This window comes from Trachypithecus francoisi, unplaced genomic scaffold, assembly GCF_009764315.1.
Source record: "Trachypithecus francoisi isolate TF-2019V2 unplaced genomic scaffold, Tfra_2.0 Lachesis_group2, whole genome shotgun sequence".
Classification (NCBI taxonomy): domain Eukaryota; kingdom Metazoa; phylum Chordata; class Mammalia; order Primates; family Cercopithecidae; genus Trachypithecus; species Trachypithecus francoisi.
In genome coordinates, this window is record NW_022681465.1 from 128,269,833 (window position 1) to 128,290,211 (window position 20,379).

Genomic DNA, 20,379 nt, shown 5'->3' on the forward strand with positions numbered 1-20,379 from the left:
GCCTCTAGTTTGTTGCTTCTTTGGGATGCGAGATGAGGCGTCTCTTAAGCCTTAAGTTGCTTCAGAAAAACCAATTAATGTCCAGGTATCATGATCAAAATGACCATGGGAGATATGCAATATGCACTGATTCTTGGCCCATCAGAGCACGTATAATTTGGTTGTTAATAATTTGGTCTTTGGGGTCAAAGGGGCCTTGGTTTTCACCCCTGACTTCACATAATAGATTAGGTGAGTTACTCATTTCTCTGTTCCTTCGTCTATGAAATGGGCATGATAGTCCCTACATCAGAGGACTATTATAAAGCCTAAGTGCTTTATATTCTTAATACTGAAGTGTAAAGCACTCATTACAGCACCAGCCTCATAGCAGAAGACCAATTAATGATAGATAGATACTATCCTATGATAAAGCTTTCTCATCTGCTTATGTGGGCTTAATGATAATACTTTAATATTTTCTAAACACAACTCTAGGTTTGAGAATAGCCCACAGGTGTACATAGTCCAGAAAATAAATGAATTTGATTAAGAGATAAGACAAGCTAGTACATAAAATATGAGAAAATAACTCAAATTTAGTGTTTCATGCACCTGTTGAAGTCTGATAGGGTTGTACATTGTGTGAATTATTAAAAAGCAACTCAAATCTGGAATGTTTGTGGTTAGTATACTTTTACTGAAAAAAGATAACCATAAAATATAAACTTATAATTTAAAATATTTTTTTCTAAAAGATGTACCAATATGGTACCTCATATAAAAATGTACCTTATATAAAACCTGTCTATTGAAGTGTTACCTCTCTCCCAGCTACCAAATTTCCCTTATGCCAGCTGTCTTTCTGCCTTATATAAAAATCATTTATGTAAGGTTTCCAGAAGATGGAAAAAATAATTCCATGCCTCAAAGAATTTATATAAATTCATTGTAAGTGTCTTTGCAATTTATTGACGATAATTAATGTTAACTTTGATGGGAATATGATTACTGTTATCTATCTAAATGAATATATTCATTTCCAGAAAAGCAGATCAGCAGGTGTTTATGAACCATGAGTTTGCTTCAGCATTAAATGGGAGGTCTGCTAGTGGGTTTTGCTCTCCTTTCCGCTTCTAATTATCTTTGGTCTTAAACAGATCACTTGTGCTCTTGTGCATAACTTTCTCATTTATTACTTTTATTTGTGGGGGATGGGAGAAGGATACAATGACAAATTAAATGTTTACTCTGGGCTGGACATAGTGGCTCATGCCTGTAATCCCATCACTTTGGGAGGTTGAGGTGGATGGATCACCTGAGATCAGGGGTTCAAGGCCAGCCTGACCAATATAGTGAAACCCTATCTCTACTAAAAATACAAAAATTAGCTGGGCATGTGTCACGCGTGTCTGTGTGAAGAGACCACCAGACAGGCTTTGTGTGAGCAGTAAAGCTTTTTAATCACCTGGGTGCAGGTGGGCTGAATCCAAAAAGAGAGTCAGCAAAGGGAGATCGGGGTGGGGCAATTTTACGAGATTTGTGTAGGTAGTGGAAAATTACAGTCAAAGGGGTTGTTCTCTGGTGGGCAGGGCAAGGGTCACAAGGTGCTGGCGGGGAGCTTCTGAGACTCATTGTCCAGAAGGAATTTCACAAGATAATGTCATCAGTTAAGGCAGGAACCGGCCATTTTCACTTCTTTTGTGATTCTTCAGTTGCCTCAGGCCATCTGGATGTATACCTGCAGGCTTGGGCTCAGAGGCCTGACATTGGTGGCATGCGCCTGGGCGCCTGTAGTCCCAGCTACTTGGAGAATTGTTTGAACCCAGGAGGCAGAGGTTGCAGTGAACTGAGATTGTGCCACTGCACTCCACTCTGGGTGACAGAGCGAGACTTCGTCTAAAAAAAAAAAAAAAAAAGTTTACTCTGTAGGTAAATGGTTTCCAACTGGTTCTCCCCCAACCCCTACCCCTTTCCTGTAGACATCTGGCAATGTCTGGTGACATTTCTGGTTGTCACAAACAAGGGGAGGTGATGTTACTGGCATCTGGTGGATAAAGGACAGAAATGAAGCTAAACATCTTACAGCCCTTCTTCTATGTCAAAGAATTACTATGACCGTAAAATTAGTTGAAGATTTTTCTCCTTTTACCATTAAAAAATTAGAGAAAAATATCTACCCGTGTTCTCTGCTTTACATACTCCTAAGATTTGTAAATTTGTTTGTAAACAGGGTTTTTATGAATGAATTATGGATGTCCTTTTCCATTCCAGGCTCAGTGCTGAGTGCTGGTATGTGGTAAAGAACCAATTAGGTATAGTCTTTTTCTTCCCACCATTCAGTCTTGTGGATGAGTCCAACAGTGACATAGAAAAACAAGAGGAAATATACATTACAACTTAAATGTCATGAGGGAAAACAACAGGGAGCCACAAAGGGAGGTTAACAGGGAGATTCTCCTTAGAAACAATGCTCGAGGAAGCCCCTCTGAAGAGGTGACTGTTGTGTTGAGACTTTAAGGGTGAGTTGGTGCTAGTGTTTTAAAAGATGAGTAGCAAGATGTTCTAGTGTGTTTACAAGCTCCGAGATGCGAAAAAACTTGCTGTGTCAGAGGAACTGAAAAAATCTACTGTGACTCGAGTGTTGTCAGTGAAAGGGAGAGAAAGGTGGAATGAAGTTAAAGAGACAAAAGAGATAGGCAGCCACCAGAGCGTGCGAGTTCCTGGAAGTGTGGGAACGAACTTGGATGGTTTTGTAAATGTAAGGGGATATCACTGAAAGGATTTCAGTAGGGAACACATTCTTATTTATGCTTTTAAAAAAGAGCATGTTGACTGATACAGGAAAAAGGAATTGGATGAGGGCAAGAGCAAAAGCAAGAGGCCAGTTCGAAGGTTATTACAATAGCCCAGGCAAGAGACAATTATGGTCCGGACTTGTGTAATGGCTGCAGAGCTGAAGAAAAGGTGATCTAAGGAAGACGTAAGTTAAATGGATAATTGATAAAACTTGAAGTGGGTAAATTTGGAGGAACATGAAGGAAAGACAAAAATCAAAGGTGACTCTTAGATTTCTGCTTTGAAAAACTTTGTAGATGAATGAGGGTGCCATAGTTAGATGTCAATGACAAGGAAAGAGAAAGGCGAGAGGGCACAAAAATTAAAGAGTTCTGTTTCAGACATAGTAATTTTGAGGTGCTTGAGAGTCTTCTAATAGGAGATTCCAAGCAATCGGCTGTAGAATACCTGTCAGAAATCCAGAAAAGTCAGGTTACAGATGTAGTCTGGAAGTAACTTGCAAAGAAAAGTTAATGAAGGCCATGGGAATTGATGGAATCATCTGAGAAGGGGTACAGAGAAAGAACAGTTAGTAGGAGGTCTGGTGTACAGAGCACAGGGGGATTGAAATATTTAGACATCTGGCCCAAAGAAATACAATGCATTGAATGATAACATTTTGTTTGTTAAAAATTTTATTTCATTCTCTTTCCCCCATTCCTCACATTTTAAGTTCCACATTTTTAGTCATGCTTCTTTTGTTTATTGAGCTGATAGAATTCCAGCATTAGCCTTCAACCCATAGGTGCCTGTAATTGCTGGTGCAAGAAATCTTAGTGACACAAGTAGAAAATTCACACCTTTTCTTGTAGCTACAGAAAGGCAGATTGTATTTTACATCATAACTTCTTGTAAGACACACTAGGACTTCACATATTGTTAAGTCCTATAAAAATAACCTTTAACCTCCAGAATCTCTGCAAATCTCATTAGTTTTGCATAATAATGTGTTGTCTTGGAAATAATATTTAAATGTACATTTTTGTTTTTTAAAAAAGTATAAATACTTGTGAATTTTCTGTTAAAAAAAGGAATCTTCTTCTTCTACATGAAGGAAGGTTAAAAAAAAAACAACCTTGTATCTCTACTAATTTCTTATTTAAGCAGAACATTTGAGAAACTTAAATTAAAAACATTTAAATTTAACAGACAGAGAAGCCAGCAAGGAGGGTTGAAAAGAAGCTGTCAGAAAGGCTGGTAAAGAAAACCGGGAGTATGAAGCGCAGACCATAATGAAGAGACTTTAACGAAAGTGGTCAGTTATGTGGAGATGTCTAAAAAGATAATGACTGAAAATGTCCAATAGATTGTTACAGGATGGAGGTCACTGGTGACCTCGGCCTGGACAGTTTTAGCATTGCCTGAAGAGGAGGCTGGTCTGTGCTCAGTGGTTTGAGAGGTGAGAAAAGTGAAGGAACTCTGAACGGTGAGGGAAATCTGAACGAGGGAGAAAGGTATGAAGGAAGTAGGTGTAGAGTGCTGAAGGAGGCACCAAGTATCCCCTAAGCAGCATGGAACCAGCATGTAGCAGCATGTAACACAAGATCATTTTGCAACTTTTTATTTTATTTCCAAGACCTGTATAAAGTTAGTGGGATAGATCTTTTATCCCCATTTATTGATAAGGAAGTAGAAAGCCAGTTAATTACTCAACATTTCAAAGCACAGAAATAGGGAGTCACAGAAGCCAGGGCTTGAAATGAGGTCTGCAGAACCAAAGCCAGTGCTCTTTCATCTTTAACACATAAAAGTGGGAGGAGGAAGTAACAGAAGAACAAAGCATCCAATACAGATCTTTCTAACCTCCCCTCTCTAACTGGGCCTATACTTGGTTTTAACTTTTTGCGTGTGAATGAAATGGTGGAATATGCCTAATTCTTTCCAGAGGAAAGGCTGTATCTGAAAATGCTATATTTTTAAAGGAACCACAATTTAGAGAGTAATAAGCAATGAAGGATAATTTTAAAAACTTAGCGGCAACATCTGAAGCCCTCTCTGTTGCTTCGACTATGCTAATAAGAGGTGCTGTGTCCTGGAAGTATCAGTGTCAAATAAGCTTTGTGTAGGCTCACCTGGTTCATCCTGGTTTCTCAAATCCAGCTGCAACATAATGAGAAACTGAGTAAGTTGGTCATAGGACATGGATGTATTGAACTCTTGAGCACCTTGAATTTAAAATAGGAATAGTATTTTTATATCATATTCTTTAAAATTTTTGAAATCACTGTGGGATATGATGAGGTTTCTCTTCAAATAATCTGATCAGTCTTTTATTCTTTAATTCATAGTACCCTCCCATTTCTCTCCTTTTTTCCTTCTTGCCTTTGTTAAATGCCCAGGCATGCCACAGTACCAGGTGTTACCAGCGCCAGCTCACATTCCTTTCCTTATTTGGAAAGAGGACGAACTTTCTGGCTCATTACAGACACCCCTTCCGCTTTCCCTCCACTTTCTTTTACGTGCCCAACCTGTCTAAAAAAAAAAAAAAAATCAAATGTTTAGCCAACTGGGATTGGTTTAGATTGCATGACCCGACCCCGGCCAATGGGGAAAGGGTACAGGGGCAGAACTTGCATCAGGAATAAAGGCTCTTGTGCCCATTTGTTCAGGTGTGTTCTCATGGCAACTGGCTTAGGAAGCACCCCTTTGTGCAGAAGTAAAATTGCTTTGCTAAGAATCCTTTGTTTGAGTGTTCAATTTCCTTAGGATTTTGAGCGTTATTCCTAATACCACCTGTGCAAAAATTGTCAGTGAGAGAATTATGGCAGTGGGAGAGATCTGATCTAACCAACCCTCCCTCTTGTCCTTATCCTTCAAGCTGCCTTAATTATTCCTGGGCTTAAGCCAAGCTGACTTTGGAAGACATTTAGTTTATAGTTTAAATGATAATAGCCCTTCCCCAAAACTCAACTGCCTTTGAAAAGCTAATGAGAGGCCAGGAGCCTAGGAGGATAGAGGGGCCTGAATTCTGCCAGCCATTATTCCAGAGGTCACAGGATATGCAACTTCCTCAATTATTCCTGCAGATAACATCACTATTGTAGAACATAAGATTGACCTTTTGAGGAATCTTTTTTCTTTTTTTCTTTTTTTTTTTTTTGAGATGGAGTTTCACTCTTGGTGCCCAGGCTGGAGTGCAATGGTGCAATCTTAGCTCACTGCAACCTCCACCTCCTGGGTTCAAGCGATTCTCCTGCCTCAGCCTCCCAAGTAGCTGAGATTACAGGCACCCACCACCATACCTGGAATATTTTTTGTATTTTTAGTAGAGATGCGGTTTCACCATGTTGGCCAGACAGGTCTCAAACTCCTGACCTCAGGTGATCCACCCACCTCGGCGTCCCACAGTGCTGGGATTACAGGTGTGAGCTTTTCTGATATCTTTTTAGATTTTTTTTGTATGTCTGACACCGATGATGACTCTGTCTGGACCTACCAACTCCTCCTGTGGCCCCACCCAGAAGCCACTCAGTGCAGGAGAATCATTTTACACACCCCAATGATTGTACCGCCAACCAGTCAGTAGCAATCGCCCGTTGCCTAGCCACCCCACCCATTCCCTGAGACTGTCTTTGAAAATCCCCTAGCCTATGGGCCTTTCATGAGACTAATTTGAGTAACAACCCTTTCCCCTGCATGGCGTGGCCAACCTCACCTCAATTAAACTCTTTCTTTACCGCAATGTCGTGGTCTTTGTGTGACGGGCAGGAAGAATCTGTTGGGCAGTTACGATATCAGAACATCTGATTTGTTCAAGATATGAAACTGTTGAGATCCACTGAAAATCGTTTTACAGCTTTTTCTTAGTCTTTGAAAATATGCAGGAGGCGAACATCAACATGGAAGTTCTGAGAACGATCCAATTAAAAATAAGAGGCTTATTTACTGTTGCTGAAGCTTGACAACCTTACTGGAATGGTGGTCTTCGTTTAAAAAGATCTGAAATGGTTACTTCTAACAGTGCTACCGCCTTCTGTCTCGGTGAGGCCTCCACCTCCAGCCTAGTCTAAATCCTGTGGCTGCCTGCAAGCCATTGTTTCTTGTACCAAATACTAATGAAGTGCTTTTTTCCCCTTTACTCTGCCCTCACAAGCTTCATATCCTGCGATCAATTTGATCTACTTTAGAGCCTTATACATAACCTGACTACTTCATTATAGACTCTTAATGAAACTTAAAACAAAACCTTTTTCTTATGGAAAATATTAGTTATTTTCAAAAGTAGGCAGAACCCTTATATACTTTATGAAAGTATAAGGAACCCTATGTACCTATCACCAGCTTTAACAATTACCAACTGCTTTTTTAGTTACCATTCCCCTCCCTTATGATTTTGAAGAAATTCTCGGGTATCATAGTAATGCAACTTTTTTGCTTTAATCTCATCAGAATTGCAGTTGCTTGCTTTATGTATGTTAAATGTACAAAACATATTCATTATGTTCTTACATATTATAATGTTATACTTATTGTTTCTATTATGGGAATGACTGTGAATTAAACATTTTGCTTTAATATTTATATACCTTGTGAATGGGTACATGGTTCAAAATTTAAAAAATTCAAAAGGATATCCATAAAGGTAAGTCTTTTTCTCCCCACCCCATCTTCCTTTCTCTCCTAGCAGACAGTACTCTTGCTGTATTCTTATGCATTTGTGTTTTTGTTTGTTTGTTTGTTTTTTGTGTTTTTAGTAGAGATGAGGTTTCACCATGTTGGGCAGGCTGGTTTAGAACTACTGACCTCAAGTGATCCGCCCGCCTCAGCCTCCCAAAGTGCTAGGATTACAAGCTTGAGCCACTGCTCTCGACTGCATTTGTTTATGAATATTGCATACATTTAAAAATATATGTATGTGTGCATGCATGCGTGTGTGTGTGTGTGTAAGCAACAGAGAGAGAGAGAGAGAAAGGAAGATGTAATAACTTCTGACGATGTCTGGGTGTGGTGCTGACATATCTCTCCAAGAAGAGAAGATTAGGGTTCCAGGGAGAGGACTTATGACAATAAAGTTCTTTTTAGTTCTTTTGAGAGGATCTGCTTTTAGGCAGATAAAGGATTTTAGGAACTCAAGTGCCTTCAGTTCAAAGTAATTTTGATGCCATAGTAACTTATTCTGGACCCCTTCACGTCTTAAAGGGGGATATAAAATCTTTAGGATGTAGCTTTTGTATTTAAGGAGTTAAAGAGGAAGAAAATTCTGCTGCTAACATCATTGGGAGAAAAGAAGATCATTTTTATATGTATAAATCTGCCCTTATTCACACAGCACATGCAGCAAGACAGGGAGATAGAACTCTTTTTTCTTTCTTTTTTTTTTTTGTTGAGACGGAGTCTCGCTCTGTCGCCCAGGCTGGAGTGCAGTGGCCGGATATCAGCTCACTGCAAGCTCCGCCCCCCGGGTTTACGCCATTCTCCGGCCTCAGCCTCCCGAGTAGCTGGGACTACAGGCGCCCACCACCTCGCCCGGCTCGTTTTTTGTATTTTTTAGTAGAGACAGGGTTTCACCGTGTTAGCCAGGATGGTCTCGATCTCCTGACCTCGTGATCCGCCCGTCTCGGCCTCCCAAAGTGCTGGGATTACAGGCTTGAGCCACCGCGCCCGGTCAGAACTCTTTTTTCTTTGATTTCCCCTTAGAGTTCATATTCATGGTATCTGTTTCCCAACTCTAAGTCTGTCCTTGGATGCTCCTGGAATCATATTTCACATAAATAACAGCAACAGCAGCAGCAGCAGCAGCAGCTAACACTTACTGAGCATTTACTGTGGGCCAGACACTGTTTCAGTGCTCTAAAAGCATGTATTGGATCCTTACAACCATCCTATGAAGGAGGTACTATTGTGAATGGAGAAACTGGGAGCAGAGAAGAAAAATAACTTGCTCAACCTCACAGCTACTAAGCAGTCAAGCTGAGATATAGATTCTGTCTGACCTTAGAATCTGTATTCTTAAGTCCTATGATATCTTTCTTTTGAATAACAATATTTGGGAGAAGGAATGCTTCCCAAGTGATATGGATTAGTTCACTGATGTTCAAATTCTTACCCTAGAAATGGGGGCCAGGAGTTGGACAGGCCTGGGGTTCCACGAGCCAAAGCCAGGTATAGGATGGGACAGTACTGCTCAAGGACCACCAAGGAAGGCCACACAGCAAGCATCTAGGAGAGAAGCTGAAGTCAAGTCAGACACACAGTTGAGCCAAAGGATTGCCCTAGGGAAGTTGGGCAGAATTTGAAAACACGTGGGAGGCAACAGGGTAGAAACTGGAGACATCAGACATTGGGAGAGAGTAAACAGGTTCAGCATCAGGGGAAAGAGGCTAATCTCAAGAGAGATTTCCTGAAATACTGGTGCCCAGTGTTAGGGGCTTTTTAAAAAAGGAGCTTATAACCTCTTTTGTGGTGGAAGAGATTTGATAATCTCTTCTTGTGTTTGCCAAAAACAAGTCTGTATAATAATCACATAGAAAGCTGATTAAGGATGGGTGCATTTGCTCATGCCTGTAATCTTAATGCTTTGGAAGGCTGAAGTAAGAGGATTGCTTGAGCTCAGGAGTTCGAGACCAGCCTGGGCAACATAATGACACCTCATCTCTACAAAAAAATTAAAAAACTTCACTGAGCATAGTGGTGCCTGCATGCCTCTAGTCCCAGCTACTTGGGAGGCTGCAGTGAGTGGAAGGATTGCTTGAACTTGGGAGATTGAGGCTGCCATGAGCTGTGATCATGCCACTGCACTCCAGCTTGGGTGACATAGTGGGAATTTGTCTGAAAAAAAAAAAAAAAAGCTGATTAAATATTCATATTCCTGGGCCCCAAGCTCTGAGATTCTGATGCAGAAGGTCTGAAACAGGACCCTGAACCCCCATCTCCAGCAGGTATCTCACTTGGTTCTGAAGCAGAATTTCCATGGACCTCACACTGAGAGACGATGGATAAATGTGAAGAGGCAAAATTGTTTTCTTTTAATTTGCCCTAAAATTCAATTTAGTTAAATGGTAGAAAAAAATGGTGCCAGGAAATTATACTTAGAGGCTAGTCAGGGCTATATATAAAACAGAAAAAAGATATCCATGAGGGTGGGGTGAAGAGGGCATTTCTATTGTACATGTCCATTGTCTCGGTCCACATCAGAGAAACAGCTGGGGCGGGGATTTTTCACTTGATAGTGCCTTTCATGCACCTAAGAATAGCCTGTTTCCTATACCCAATATATTTGAAGATCAAGGGGGAAAAGCTAGATTGGGAATTCCATTTATTCATGTTTTCATCATATACTTATATAAGTAAATAATGGAACCTTCATTGGGCACCTAATATTTGCCAGACACTGTTCTAGGATTTTAGAGACATACAAATGAAGAAAATGGATAAAGTCTTTGATCTCATGGGGCCTAGAGGCTAGAAAGGAATAGAAAGACATGAGCTCGAGTGAAGGTTCATTTTATGTTTCAACTTGGCTGGGCTAAGGGATGCCCAGATAGTTCGCAAAACATTATTTCTGGGTGTGTCTGTGAGGGTGTTCCTGGAAGAGATTAGCATTTCAATCATTAGACTGAGTAAAGATTACTCTCACCAGTGGTTGGGTATCATTCGACCTGCTGAGGAGCTGAAAAGAACAAAAAGCCAGAGGAACGGTGAATGCTTAGCTGGGCCCTCCCTATTTTCCTGCCCTTGGACATTAGCACACCTGGTTCTCAAGCCTTTGGACTTGGACCAGGACTTACACCATTGGCTCTACTGGCTTGCAGGCCTTTGGGCTTGAACTGAAACTGTGCTACCAGCTTTCCTGGGCCTCCAGCTCTCGGATCATGGGATTTCTCAGTCTCCATAATCATGTAATCCATAATCACATAATCATAATCATCCATAATCACCAATCCCTCATAGTAAATGTATTTCATATACTAGTATGTCACTGATTGGTTGTGTTTCTGGAGAACCATGAGTAACACAGCTTGCATAGTGGCTAGCAATGCAGTCTCTGGAGTCAAGACTGCCTGGTGTAAATCCTGGTTCCACTACTTACTAACTGTGCCTCACTTTCCTCAGTTATGAAAAATGGATAATAATGATGCTGCCCTCATGCAGTTGTGAAGATTAAACTAATGTTTGCAAAACAAATATGCCTGGTACATGTGTTTAATAAATAGCACTGTTTTTCCAAGGCTAGAGGTTTGTTCTTCTTTTAGTGTCTTTGATCTCTGGTTTTTGGTCATTCACTTCTTGGATCACCTTTATTTGTTTACCACTTGAGTGGAGCTCAGGTCAGGAAAGCTTCTTGCTTCTCCAGCAACTTTACTTAGAAAGGAGGTCCTGTAAGCTTCAAACTTGGCCACTTATTGCAATAGAAACATAGAAATGTCTGTAATCTTGTTGATGCCCAGCTCAAAGTTTTGAATTATTCTAGTCAGAGTGGGAAAATGTTGGGGAAAGGAAAAATAAGTGATATTCACTCCATGTGATTTTTAGAAAAGTATTCTGCGTGAATATTCATGGCCCTGACCAGCACTGGTGACAGCGAAGGTTGGCCTAATTATAGAAATTATAAAATTATATAATTATATAATTATAAAAAATAATTTTAATTATATAAAATTAAAAATATTTATATTATAGGGCCCGGGCACGGTGGCTCATACCTGTAATCCCAGCATTTTGGGAAGCTAAGGCGAGTGGATCACCAGAGGTCAGGAGTTCAAGATCAGCCTGGTCAACATGGTGAAACCCCATCTCTACTAAATATACAAATATTAGCTGGGCGTGTTGGCACGCGCCTGTAATCCCAGCTACTGGGGAGGCCGAGGCAGGAGAATCCCTTGAACCTGGGAGGCGGGGGTTACAGTGAGCTGAGATAGCACCGTTGCACTCCAGCCTGGGCAACAGAGCGAGACTCTGTCTCAAAAAATAAATAAATAAATAAAATATAAAAAATAAATAAGAAAAATAAAAAATAAAAATTAAATATAAAAAAAGTACATTATAAAATGGAAAGTTAGAGTTGATGCTTTTTGAGATGTTAGAAGGGGATATATGGAGCACTGCATGATTTGATGATATCTGTGTATGAGTAAGTATACTTTAAACACATCCAGATTCCACTGAATTCTTTCTCAGGAAACTGCCAAATAATTAATTTCTCCATACACACCATTTAAAAAACAAACCTCCTGTCACAGACACACTTTTGCAATAAAAAACTATTTAATGAATAGACTAATTTAGAATGTTTACATATCACATTCAAAGCTTGGGGAGCACCTGGGAACTAAAAAATACATTCTCTTGGTAGGGATATAGGCTAGAGTCAGGCTGGCTTTCAAATGTAACATGCTGGTTTTTAGATGCGCATGGAGCCTTGTTTCCTGGTTGCATAATAGAATGGTGCAGGCAAGTTAGTAAATTGTGCATTTGCCACACAATAAAAAAACTCCCTAAAACCTGACACCCTTGCTATGACGATTGCTCAAAAAGTTTTCCTTCAACACTCTTCCCAGATTCTGTTTATCTCAAAAGAGAAGACACAGGCTGATCTGCATTCTGCAATTGACTGCCCCATAGCCTCTGCAGTGTGCAGATTTGAAATTGACTTTCTCCCTGGAGGATGTTTATTGGACCAGGAGGGTAAGAAAAGTCAGCTAAGCCAAGGCATCTTTAAAGATCTTCTCTCTGAAGTAAGATGCAAACTGTGCTCTTTAGACAACACATTTTCAATGTTCTAAATCATGACCTTCCGTACTTCAAATGAATACCAATGAAAATCAATTCCTCCTGGAGTGAGAAATAGAATGTACTGGGGTTTGGTGGTAGGTGGGAAGGGAATTTTGTATGTGACGGGAATTGTAGGCTTTCCAGGGGTTCCTGAAAATTTTGCAAGTTTTGCCTATAGGGAAAAGAGCTAAATTCCTACACATCAAAGAGAGCGGGCAATAGGACATTTACCTCAATTTTGGAATTAAAGAAATGTTAGAATCTTGTCACAAAATCGACATTCAGAGGCTTCTGAATGTAAAAGCACTTTTTCCTCAACAGAATCACTGCACTCCAGAATGATCATGCTTATCTTTACTTTGACAAACACGGTACTGAAAAAAATTAGAGGATCGGATTAGGCAGACCTCTTTTCAAATCCTGACTGTGTCACTAAAAGCTCTGCCTTCTAACTTCTCTGATCTTCAGTTTCCTTCTCTGTAAAATGGAATAATACCTTGCAGAGTTATTCTGATGATTAAATGTTATTACTATCTAAAGCAATTAATGCAGTACTGGCACTCATTGGGAACCCAAGATACAGTCCTTTTTCTTTCTCTCTGTATCTCTCACATCCATACACACCCTACACCCCGATTCCCTCTGTGTATTGCTGTATCGTCTCTTACTTTTTTCTCCCATCTGCTCATTCGTTAAGGCTCAGCTCCTAATTCTTACCTCCCTGCCTTCTATAGAGATCTCACCTTTTCACTTTTTCTAGTGCTTGTAGTTTAGTTTATCATCCTCAGAAATGTTTTATTTGGCTGGGTATGGTGGCTCATGCCATTAATCCTAGCACTTTGGGAGGCTGAGGGAGGCGGATTGCTTGAGCCCAGGAGTTCAAGACCAGCCTGGCCAACATGGTGAAACCATACAAAAATTAGCCAGGCATGGTGGTGCAGGCCTGTAATCTCAGCTACTTGGGAGACTGAGGCATGAGAATCACTTGAACCTGGGAGGTGGGGACTGCAGCGAGCTGGGATCATGCCACTGCACTCTAGCCTGGGTGATGGAGTGAGAGTCTGTCTCCAAAAAAAAAAAAAAAAAGAAAGAAAAAAGAAAAAGAAATGTGTTATTTAACTAATGTGGCAAATGTAACATTTACCTACTCTATGGCATCCAAAACCTTGAAGGACACGTAGCGGGTCTATAATGTTTACTGGTTTATATTATTGTATACTTCAGATAATAAACCCCTTAATTTCTTCTTCTTTCTAAGTGAATCTGAGGACATCATTAATAATAGTTATAGAATAACCATATGGTTTACATGTATTTACTCAAATTTTTTCAAGCACTCCATGAGGCAGGTATTATTATCCTCATTTTGCCAATGAGCAAACAGGGTAATAAGCAAAAGATGATTTGCCCAAATTATATACCAGGCATAGATACTGAGGATTTAAATTCAGGTCTTTCTGATTCTAAAGCTTACAGTTTGCAATACTACATGAATTTTTCCATTAAGTTTTTGATAAAAATGTAGTTAGGGTTTAAAGCCTTGGCTTTGGAGTAGAACAGATTTTCTCTGTAAGTGCTCTTCGTTGTTCTAATTGTCCATTCATTGGGACAGCTACAGCCTCTTGTTGGTCCTTCCTATATGATTCTTGGTCCCTGTGAGCAGTGCGAGGAGGTGATTGGATTCCTCTCCCTCATTGAGAGGTTTCAGGATAATTCAATCTTCTTACTCTTCTCATCATGGACATTATTGTACCAGCCGGTACCTTTCTTAAAAGGGCAAGAGAGAACCATAGACAGAGAGTAATCTTTTTTAGAAGAAAAAAAAAAAGGACTCTTCTCAAGAGTTACATATATGGCTTTGGCATCTGCCAAAACAAAACAAAACAAAAGAAAACACTCATTTACAAATAATTTGCTTCTTAAATAGAAATTTTTCCTGCCATAGAACTTTGATAAATAGCTTGAGGAGTGATATGACCCCATCTGTCTGGCTAATCCAAATTGTGTTTTCCCTCCTTAAAATCAGTGAAAGGAACAGTACAATTGCAAATAAATTCTATTTTTCCCCACAGATGAGAAGTATTTTCTATACTACAATGCTTTCCAATTATATTGGGTGGTTTCATGTTGAATAACAACAGAAGCTCCCAAATTGAGTGCTTGTGGCCAGCATCCGAAGTTCAATAATTTTGGTAATAGATCTTTTTCCTGCTTAAATGGATATGTAAAATGGATATGTAAATGAATATTAGAGGTTTCAAGGGATATAACACATTTTTTTTCCAGGCCCTATAATTTCTGCTTTGGATAATAATTAGTGATTTTTCATTACATTTCTAAGTTTTACATTATTTATATTTTTAAAAAAATCCTTAGTGCTAAACTTGTGGTTTCTATTTCCTTTTGGAGGATAATAAGTTCATTAGGTTAGCAAATTATTTAAGTATTTAATGTTGTTCTCTTTGCTGTGAATTGCTGTACAATTTTTGGGAAGATGATTTATAATTTCTGTCCTTTTTCCCTGCATTTTTGAGAAGGCTGAATAAACATATTTTCTGGAATTAAGATTAAAAAACAGAAGAGAAACATTTGAGGGAGGCACTATAGGGTGGAGTTTCATTCTTTAATGTGGTCCATAATCAAACTGAATTCCCAAAGTTGGGTACAAATTAAATATGGAAATCAATTTTATTTCATGTCTTTCTCAATTTAGTTCCTCACTTTGATTTTTCTTTCAATTGGCTTGAGTGTATCCTCAGGTAAGACCCTGTTTTTATGCATCTGAGCATATCTTTATGTTTTCTTTATGTATGAAAGACAAGTGATTAGGATACCAAATTATTAGCTCACTGAATTTTCCTTTCAAAATACAATTGGTTGTTAAATATTGGGCCAGTCCAGTTTTTATTATTTGTAGGTAGCCGGTTTTCTTCCTCCTGCCTCAATGCTTTTAAAATGTTTTCTTTAGCCCAGTAAACCAAATATTTGTCAAGATGTGCTTTGATATGGGCCTCTGTTGATTTCTCATGGAATGCGGTGAATGCATTCAAACTGCATTTTCAGGCTTTATTACAATTTTTTTTTAACAAGGAAATTTTTTTTGCATTATATCTTTAATTCATCATGTTTTAGCATCAGAAATTTTACCTTGTGGTCTTTTGTAGATACTAAGTTTACCTAAAAAAGACAGTAAACTGGCCGGGCGCGGTGGCTCAAGCCTGTAATCCCAGCACTTTGGGAGGCCGAGACGGGTGGATCATGAGGTCAGGAGATCGAGACCATCCTGGCTAACACGGTGAAATCCCGTCTCTACTAAAAAGTACAAAAAAAAAAAAAAACTAGCCGGGCGTGGTGGCGGACGCCTGTAGTCCCAGCTACTCAGGAGGCTGAGGCAGGAGAATGGCATGAACCTGGGAGGCGGAGCTTGCAGTGAGCTGAGATCCGGCCACTGCACTCCAGCCTGGGCGACAGAGCAAGACTCCGTCTCAAAAAAAAAAAAAAAAAAAAAAGACAGTAAACTAATTCTTTGTGACCCAAGGATATTCTGTTGTCCATATCATGAGACAATGTGATGCTTGAAAAGAGTATTTTTAAACCAAGTCTATATGGATTATAAAACACCTTTACTTCAGCAGTAAGAAGAGGCTATTTTTGTTTTTGGCTCCTAGTTTTTGTTGTCTACATGGCAAACAGTACCTGGGTGCTTTGCTCACAGTTTTGTAATCCCAGATAGATCTCTTACTTCAAAACATCCAAGTGGTGTAACCTTAATGCAAGAAGGAAATCTAGGTTGCTAGGGCCAAAAACACTATGGGTGTGTGGGTGAAAGAATTGGTTAGCAATATTTAAAATAAACAGAGTAAAAGGAAGTCTAGATTTTAAACTATTCGGTTTTCATACTGTCCATATCTTTAACTATAAATAAGCTGGAAAGAATTATAAACATAACTACATGGTTTACTCCTTTCTTTTTTATCACAAGCTTATATAACTGTAGAAATATACATTGATAATCAGGCTTGTCCCAATTGCTCTGTTTTGTTGCTTGGGAATATGTCTAATTCCTAGCTTGGCTCACTATTTTCTTTTCTCTATATCTATCATTTTCTATCTCATCAAACTCATCTTCTTGCTTTTTGTACTTAATCAGCAACAGTTAATCATGATGTGAGGCAGTATCTCATTAAAGCTGAGAAGTGGAAAAGCAAAGATGGAAGTAAACTCAAAATATGAGGTGAGACTTTTAGGAAGGGTAACGTGTGATCGAGCCCTTTAAGGATGCAGAGGACTACCAGGCCTGGAGAAGACACCTGATAGAAAAGGTGCCGGTTAAGGAGTGGTACCATCATTTGGGTACTTTTTAGGTAAAGATAGTTTGTGAGTGGCGTTATGTTGCAAACTGTGTACAACGAGATTTTTAAACTTTTTAGGGCAGTGGGAACATAAAAATGAGTTTTAACTATGACTACTAACGGACTCAAGTAAGAGCATGAGTGATACTGTCACACATACGGCTGGCAGCAGGCTAACACTTCTTAGGTATGAATCAGAAAAAGGAGAGGGAAGAAAGCCAGCGAGGGCAGGTTGAGCCATCAGATATATCAGTGCACAGAAGCGTCCTGAGGTCTTTAGGTCAGGAAGTCAAGGTAGAAATAGGGAGACCTGGATATTAGTCAGGGTTTTTTAGAGGGACAGAACTAATAGGATAGATGTATATATGAAGGGGAGTTTATTAGGAGAATTGACTTACGCGATCGCAAGGTGAAACTCCACAATAGGCCATCTGCAAGCTGAGGAGCCAGGAAGCCAGTCTGAATCCCCAAACCTCAAAAGTAGGGAAGCTCATAGTGCAACCCTCAGTCTGTGACCCGAGAGTCCCTGGCAAATTACTGGTGTAAGTCCAAGGATCCAAAAGCTGAAGAACTTGGAGTCTCATGTTCCAGGGCAGGAAGCATCCAGCACAGGAGAAAGAGAATAAGCATCCAGGCAGGAGGAAGAAAACAGATGGAGAAAAATGAAACAGAAGACTTAGCCAGTCTAGTCTTTCCATGTTCTTCTTTCTGCTTTTATTCTAGCCATGCTGGGAGCTGATTAGATTGTGCCCACCCAGATTGAGGGTGGGTCTGCATCTCCCAGTTCACTGGCTCAAATGTTAATCTCCTTTCTATAATGCCCAGACCCGAGATGACCCGAAAGCAACCACCAGAGTCCAGAGACAAAGCCAAGTGGCAGGGATCGCTTTATTTCTAGTTCGAACTCGGTTCCCTCCAGCTAGGTATCAGATCCTAGGGAGAGACCCCGAGCTCGGTGTTCAGCCGTCTTTTATAGTCAGACACAAACAAGTTACAGCAAGCTACAGAGTCACTGGGAATTTTTACAGTTGTAGGTTTACAATTGGCTGACATTTAAAGTTAAACATTAGACAGTTGTTCATTGGTTCCCACCCTTTGACCAAACCACAAACGGTCGCTTGCCCTGCTAGGGACTTTCCAGATAACCTTGTTGTTCTAGCATTAAGGGGAGTTTCCTGACTTTTCTGACCTCTGATACTCAGTATTTTTCCACTCCTCATTTCGTGACACCTTCACAGACACACTCACAAGGAATACTGCATCCTTCAATCCAATCAAATTGACACTCAATATTAACCATTACTATCTGCGGTATCAGGACTGAGAACCAGGAACCAGGATGACAGAGAAAGTGGTCAGTGTCATTAGTAGAATATCATAGTAATTAACTTCAAGGAATGTGATAGGATCAGGATCAATGCACCAAAACTGACGTTCAGCAAGCCCCTCCAATCTGTCCCTTATTTGGGGTCAAGGCTGTTGTTTCAGTGGGGAAGGTCTTACTTGGGTCCTTTGTTCCCGAGTGAAATGCAAATTGAAGGACATTTGCATTTGTAAGAGACAGAGACTTGTCAGATGGCTTCATTTTCCATCTACTTCCTGTCTGCAACAGTGCCAAGTCACCTCCCAGAGATTACCGGCATGGCATCTGCAAGTTGCTAAATATCGGATTCTACAACTTTTTGAAAAGTCTTTGCCCCTCAGCTGATGTGGCACCAAGTCATGGACATCGACAAATAAAGGATGATGGATTTCCAGCACTACATTGTAGCAGGACGAGCTGCAGACAAAACTCCTCAGACACCCAGTTAAAGAAGGAAGGGGTTTATTCGGCTGGGGGCATCGGCAAGACTCCTGTCTCAAGAGCTGAGCCCCCCCGAGTGAGCAATTCCTGTCCCTTTTAAGGGCTCACAACTCTAAGGGGGTGTGTGTGAGAGGGTTGTGATTGATTGAGCAAGCAGGGGGTACATGATGGGGGCTGTATGCACCGATAATTAGATCGGAACAAAACAAGATAGGGATTTTCACAGTGCATTTCTATACAATGTCTGTAATCTACAGATAACATAACCTATTAGGTCAGGGGTAGATCTTTAACTACCAGGCCCAGGGTGCGGCGCCGGGCTGTCTGCCTGTGGATTTCATTTCTGCCTTTTAGTTTTTACTTCTTTCTTTGGAGGCAGAAATTGGGCATAAGACGATATGAGGGGTGGTCTCCTCCCTTACACCAAATCTGCTACAGTTTTGGAAAGAGGACTATCCTGGAGGTATGTGCGTGTGTGTTATGGGGAGTAAATTTTCTGTCTCCTTCATTATTTTCCTTAAAGCAGAAATTTTGGGCCTTTGGTGACACTCACTCATCACATTCCTTTTCCTCATTTGTGTCACTATTGTTTTATAAAATCCTAAGAAGCAGACACACGATTTCTAAATAAAGAGTCCTTTAAGAAGAGATTTAAGGATAGTATAAATTTTCTTTTTTCAGTGCAAACATAAAACTTGTCTCTTAGAAAGGCACATAGCCATTGGCTTAAGGACATTGAATAAGAAGGAGGACTGAACACAGACATTTATCTTTGCACTCTCATAAACCCCCAAAATGAATAAAAAGTATGTACTCATTTAAAAAAATGAAACAGAAGAGAAGATGACAACACCGGAAAGAAGTTAACAACATTTTGGAAACTGAAAGCAGATGGAAGCTGAGTTAACCAATTTGAAAAATCTGAAACTAAAGTCTGCAGTGAATGAAGCCAATAAAAGAAAAAAAAATGATGTTCTAGAATCAAGAAAGGCTTAGCAATTGGAGATACCAGGCACCTTTAAAAATGGGGCATGAAAAGAAATAAAAATCAAGGGATTTATTAAACCTTGGTGTAATGAGCATTTAGACTCCCAGATCATCTCTCTCAATCCTCCTAGCCTGGAACCTATCCCTTGTCCATCCTGGTAGATAATGGGAGCTTCACATTGAAGAGGTTTGTACAGCTAGGGTACTAGTGAGATGCTGAATATCTGTAACTTGGATGGTGAGATACCTCATTCCTATTCTTCTGAAATGCTTTTAGAATACTGACAGCCAGGCTTTTTTATGCCTGGGAGGAGGGACCCACATAGGCTGACAGTTGGGTGCTCCCCAACCAAGTGGCCCAGTCCCTACCCCACCATCTAATTGTGACTTTAAAGCTACCTGGATGTATTACTTTACTAAAATTAAGAAAATATTAAGTAAAAAAGAATAACTCACAGCCTGTTAAACCATCTGCTTCTAGCAAGAAGGAAAAAAAAATGCTTATCGTGAGGCAAGAGTAGGGGATCTAAGACCATGTAGGGGATGTTTCTAAGGGTATAGCATAATAGATAGGAATCCCACGTCCACAGGTATGCACGTAAAGAAAGCCTTCACAGAGACTGACTGATTGGAGCTAGACTTGGGGAAATGGAGTTAACTCTACAGGCACCTTCCTTGAATTTTTTTCCAAGTAAGTGTAAAGAGAAA

General features: G+C 40.0%; 1 long non-coding RNA gene across 2 annotated transcripts; it reads right to left on the reverse strand.

Annotated features, from left to right (window-relative positions):
* Window positions 1-1,834: 1,834 nt before the first annotated feature.
* On the reverse strand, window positions 1,835-17,507 carry LOC117065512. Of its 2 annotated transcripts, none has more exons than XR_004429950.1 (3): window positions 17,279-17,507; window positions 4,890-4,982; window positions 1,835-2,323 (listed from the first exon to the last, which is right to left on the reverse strand). It is a non-coding gene; the product is annotated as an uncharacterized LOC117065512 (long non-coding RNA). The 2 variants fall into 2 exon arrangements; XR_004429951.1 differs by having other exon boundaries at window positions 1,835-3,225.
* Window positions 17,508-20,379: the final 2,872 nt, after the last annotated feature.